Raw genomic sequence first — 6,123 nt, 5'->3', positions numbered from 1 at the left:
GATTTACGTACTATGCTGCCAGTCTCTCTTGGATAAGAGTTGAGGAGAGACTGACTGCATCACTTCTTCTTTATATAAGAAACATTCATGTGTTGAAAATCCCAAATGGTTTGTATAGTCAACTTCCACACAGCTCTGACACACACACTTACCCCACCAGACATGCCACCAGGGGTCTTTTCACAGTCCCAAAAATCCAGAACATATTCAGGAAAGCGTACAGTATTATATAGAGCCCTTATTGCATGGAACTCCCTTCCATTTCATATTGTTCAAATAAACAACAAACCTGGTTTCAAAAAACAGATAAAGCAACACCTCACAGCACAATGCCTCTCCCCTATTTGACCTAGATAGTTTGTGTGTATGTATTTTTTTAAATGTATGTAATTCTGTCCTTGAGCTGTTCTTGTCTATTGATGTTCTGTATTATGTGTCATGTTTTGCGTGGATCCCAGGAAGAGTAGCTTCTGCTTTTGCAATAGCTAATGAGGATCCTGTTAAAATACCAAATGTGGCTGTCAAATTTAGAGGTGCAGTACTTCCTGTATTAGCTGGCTGTGTTGTTCTGTGTATGAGGCACAATACTTCCTGTATTAGCTGGCTGTGTTGTACTGTGTATGAGGTACAGTACTTCCTGTATTAGCTGGCTGTGTTGTACTGTGTATGAGGTACAGTACTTCCTGTATTAGCTGGCTATGTTGTACTGTGTATGAGGTGCAGTACTTCCTGTATTAGCTGGCTGTGTTGTACTGTGTATTAGGTACAGTACTCAGTACTCACCATGAAAAAACGGAGTGTTTCTTTGATAATGTACTCAGTACTCACCATGAAAAACCTGATTTGTTTCTTTGATAATGTACTCTGGGCCCACTCACCATGAAATGTCTGATTTTATTGTGTACTGTAGTGGCAGCTAGTGTCACGTCCTGACCAGTATAAGGGGTTATTTGTTATTGTAGTTTGGTCAGGACGTGGCAGAGGGTGTTTGTTTAGAGTGTTTCGGGGTTTGTTGGGCAATGTTCTATGTTAGTATATTTCTATGTTCGTTCTAGTCTTTCTATTTCTATGTTTAGTTAATTGGGGTTGACCTTCAATTGGAAGCAGCTGCTCCTCGTTGCTTCTAATTGAAGATCTTATTTAAGAGGGGTGTTTTGTGGGTAGTTGTTCCTTGTATAGCTGTAAGCCTTACAGGACTGTTTATCGTCGTTGGTTTTTGTATACTTTTGTTTTGTTTTTCCTTCTTTCTGCCGAATAAAAGATGATGAGTATACAGACTCCCGCTGCGTTTCGGTCAAATCCGTACGATGCCCGTGACAACTAGTGATTGTGTATATTCTAATGCTGAATATTGTCCATACACACGTCCTTATGTTGGAGCAGCTCAACCAATCGCTGTGCATCTCTTAATATAGACATGTCTCATGTTGAGGAGTGAAGGGATTTTATTTATTGGACTTATTAGTAGACGATGCTGTCGAGGTTGACTTGGCAGCTGGAAATATTTCCCTCTAATGTATAATTCAGTATGTATTTATAATTCAGTATGTATTTATAATGAAATATCTAAGGAGGGAAAAGGGCTGATCCAGTCTGACTCCCCTTTCAGGCTGGGATTATGTACTCAGAGCTCTGGTCTAAAGTAGTGTTCTATATAGGGAATAGGGTTCTATAGGGCCCTGGTCTAAAGTAGTGCACTATATAGGGAAAAGGGTTATATAGGGCCCTGGTCTAAAGTAGTGCACTATATAGGGAATAGGGATGTAACTCTGGTTCTAAAATAAAATTCAATGCTACTTAGGCATAAAACATAAATCTTTTAAATTCTCTCTGAGGTTGATTTCCCATTTAAATGTTGGATTTAAATATTGTAATCCACTACCATCTTTACACACTGTGAAAACATAAGACATTTTTTTATAAGTCATGAAATTGATCTTATTACCAAAACACAATGTCGATCTGGTGAATGGTTTTTCTCCTGGAGTAAAGGAACGACATACCAGTACTTCAAACAGGGTGTACATAATGAAGGGTTTTCCTCCTGGAGTAAAGGAACGATATACCAGTACTTCAAACAGGGTGTACATAATGAAGGTTATTCTCCTGGAGTAAAGGAACGATATACCAGTACTTCAAACAGGGTGTACATAATGAAGGGTTTTCTCCTGGAGTAAAGGAACGATATACCAGTACTTCAAACAGGGTGTACATAATGAAGGGTTTTCCTCCTGGAGTAAAGGAACGACATACCAGTACTTCAAAACGACGTACCAGTACTTCAAACAGGGTGTACATAATGAAGGTTTTTCTCCTGGAGTAAAGGAACGACATACCAGTACTTCAAACAGGGTGTACATAATGAAGGGTTTTCCTCCTGGAGTAAAGGAACGACATACCAGTACTTCAAAACGACGTACCAGTACTTCAAACAGGGTGTACATAATGAAGGTTTTTCTCCTGGAGTAAAGGAATGACATACCAGTACTTCAAACAGGGTGTACATAATGAAATGACACATCAGAATTAGGGGACGACTGCATGGCGATGGAATATTCCGGAGAGATAAGACGGTAACGGCAGATCAGCTCTTTTCTTCAAAGGAGGGAAACACATGAGATGTTTTTTGCCACTAAATGAATCTGGGTTTTTTTGTTTCTCAAATCACCCATTTGAATCCCGCTCCTGTTGGGGTTATGACATCAAGATCTGAGACGAGACATATACCTACACACACACACACACACACACACACATACGCACACACACACACACACACACAGACACACACAGACACACACACACACAGATCTGAGCCGAGACATATACCTGCACACACACAGACACACACCACACACACAGACACACACACATCACACACAGATCTGAACGGTGACATCTCGTGATGAAAACAGCAGCGTTCTGTCTTCAAAGCCTTCATGAGACACTCTGATGTCACTGAAACCCGTGTACGTGTCAGAGAGGAGGTGTTTGATCCCAGCCAGCTGCTGCTGCACACACACACACACACACACACACACACACACACACACACACACACACACACACACACACACACACACACACACACACACACACACACGTGTCTAGCTTTACTCAACCAGGGGCGATGGGTGGAGAGGAGAGAGACAAGGTACCTGATTAAAAATCAAAGAGAAACAGAGAGACCAACAGAACTGATACAAGACTCCAGCTAAATGGGGTGTCAGAGCTGATGCTATGGTGCAACTGTACTCAACAGAAGTCTGTTTTATCTCTGAGAGATATAACGAGTTGTCTGAGTCTCGTATTTCTGTCTAACTGGACTCCACAGAAGTCTGTTTTATCTCTGAGAGATATAACGAGTTGTCTGAGTCGTGTATCTCTGTCTAACTGGACTCCACAGAAGTCTGTTTTATCTCTCTGAGAGATATATAGAGTTGTCTGAGTCGTGTATCTCTGTCTAACTGGACTCCACAGAAGTCTGTTTTATATCTCTGAGAGATATAACGAGTTGTCTGAGTCGTGTATCTCTATCTAACTGGACTCCACAGAAGTCTGTTTATCTCTCTGAGAGATATATAGAGTTGTCTGAGTCGTGTATCTCTGTCTAACTGGACTCCACAGAAGTCTGTTTTATCTTTTTGAGAGATATATAGAGTTGTCTGAGTCATGTATCTCTGTCTAACTGGACTCCACAGAAGTCTGTTTTATCTCGGAGAGATATAACGAGTTGTCTGAGTCTCGTATCTCTATCTGCAGCAGGATCAGTGGAGCGGGAGAGTCTGGCTACTGTTATGTGTTATTGTTGTTAGGGAACTAGTTTCTCTGAGGAGTCAACTCTGTCAGCTCGGATATCCCTCCTCCTCAGATTGGGCTGGTGCTGTTTGAATCACTCCCTTGGTCCTCACAATGACTGCGTCCCAAATGGAGCTCTATTGCCTTTATAGTGCACTACCTTTGACCAGAGTTTTATAAGCCCTATAGTGCACTAAGTAGGGAATCGGGTGTCATTTGGGACATATCACAACCCATGGCCTGAGGTTTCTGACTCCTCTGTTTGCTTCCTGTAATGACCCATCACACAAATATCCTTCTCTAACCCATCACCATGACTACCTCTCCCCTCTGACCTCAGCCTTAAGCCCATCTCCCATCTCCCAGGCCCTGGTCTTCCCATCACCATGACTACCTCTCCCCTCTGACCTCAGCCTCCAGCCCATCTCCCATCTCCCAGGCCCTGGTCTTCCCATCACCATGACTACCTCTCCCCTCTGACCTCAGGCCCTGGTCTGAGAGGTGATCCTCTAGCCTGGTACTGTCCTTAACCCAGCCTGGTACTGTCCTTAACCCAGGCCCTGGTCTGAGAGGTGAGCCTCTAGCCTGGTACTGTCCTTAACCCAGATCCTGTATGAGAGGTGAGCCTGGTACTGTCCTTAACCCATATCCTGTATGAGAGGTGAGCCTCTAGCCTGGTACTGTCCTTAACCCAGGCCCTGGTCTGAGAGGTGATCCTCTAGCCTAGTACTGTCCTTAACCCAGATTCTGTATGAGAGGTGAGCCTCTAGCCTGGTACTGTCCTTAACCCAGATTCTGTATGAGAGGTGAGCCTCTAGCCTGGTACTGTCCTTAACCCAGCCTGGTACTGTCCTTAACCCAGATTCTGTATGAGAGGTGAGCCTCTAGCCTGGTACTGTCCTTAACCCAGATCCTGGTACTGTCCTTAACCCAGATTATGTTTGACAGGTGATCCTCTAGCCTGGTACTGTCCTTAACCCAGCCTGGTACTGTCCTTAACCCAGGCCCTGTATGAGAGGTGAGCCTCTAGCCTGGTACTGTCCTTAACCCAGCCTGGTACTGTCCTTAACCCAGGCCCTGTATGAGAGGTGAGCCTCTAGCCTGGTACTGTCCTTAACCCACATCCTGTATGAGAGGTGATCCTCTAGCCTGGTACTGTCCTTAACCCACATCCTGTATGAGAGGTGATCCTCTAGCCTGGTACTGTCCTTAACCCAGGCCCTGTATGAGAGGTGATCCTCTAGCCTGGTACTGTACTTAACCCAGATCCTGTATGAGAGGTGAGCCTCTAGCCTGGTACTGTCCTTAACCCACCTCCTGTATGAGAGGTGAGCCTCTAGCCTGGTACTGTACTTAACCCAGCCTGGTACTGTCCTTAACCCAGCCTGGTACTGTCCTTAACCCAGATCCTGGTACTGTCCTTAACCCAGATTTTGTTTGACAGGTGATCCTCTAGCCTGGTACTGTCCTTAACCCAGATTCTTTATGAGAGGTGAGCCTCTAGCCTGGTACTGTCCTTAACCCACATCCTGTATGAGAGGTGAGCCTCTAGCCTGGTACTGTCCTTAACCCAGGCCCTGTATGAGAGGTGAGCCTCTAGCCTGGTACTGTCCTTAACCCAGCCTGGTACTGTCCTTAACCCAGCCTGGTACTGTCCTTAACCCAGGCCCTGTACTAGAGGTGAGCCTCTAGCCTGGTACTGTCCTTAACCCAGATCCTGTATGACAGGTGATCCTCTAGCCTGGTACTGTCCTTAACCCACATCCTGTATGACAGGTGAGCCTCTAGCCTGGTACTGTCCTTAACCCGGCCTGGTACTGTCCTTAACCCACATCCTGTATGACAGGTGATCCTCTAGCCTGGTAGACATGACAAGGCAACATAAGTAATTTATCTCCATCCTGTTTCTCTCTCTCTCCCCCCCCAGGTGAATGTGTCCCCCGTCTGCATTAGAGCCCTGACTAAGATGCTGTACTGTCCGTACTGCAGGGGCCTCACTGGGCTGAAGCCCTGTCAGAACTACTGCCATAACGTGATGAGAGGCTGTCTGGCTAACCAGGCTGACCTGGACCCTGAGTGGAACCTCTTCATAGGTGAGAAAACACATTATGTCCCCCCTCTCTCTGTGTGTGTGTGTGTGTGTGTATGTGTCTCTAAACTGTCTCATGTGGACCATTCTTTGATGATTTACTATGACGATATTATGTTTGTTGTGAAGGCAACAATGGTGTCTTTCAAACTAAACCCTGGTCCCTGCTGTTAGAGCCAGGTAACTAAAACCCTGGTCCCTGCTGTTAGAGCCTGATAACTAATCCCTGGTCCCTG

This window comes from Salmo salar, unplaced genomic scaffold, assembly GCF_965601325.2.
Source record: "Salmo salar unplaced genomic scaffold, fSalSal1 ptg000347l, whole genome shotgun sequence".
NCBI classification, from domain to species: Eukaryota; Metazoa; Chordata; class Actinopteri; order Salmoniformes; family Salmonidae; genus Salmo; species Salmo salar.
Note: the sequence above shows the minus strand (reverse complement) of the source record.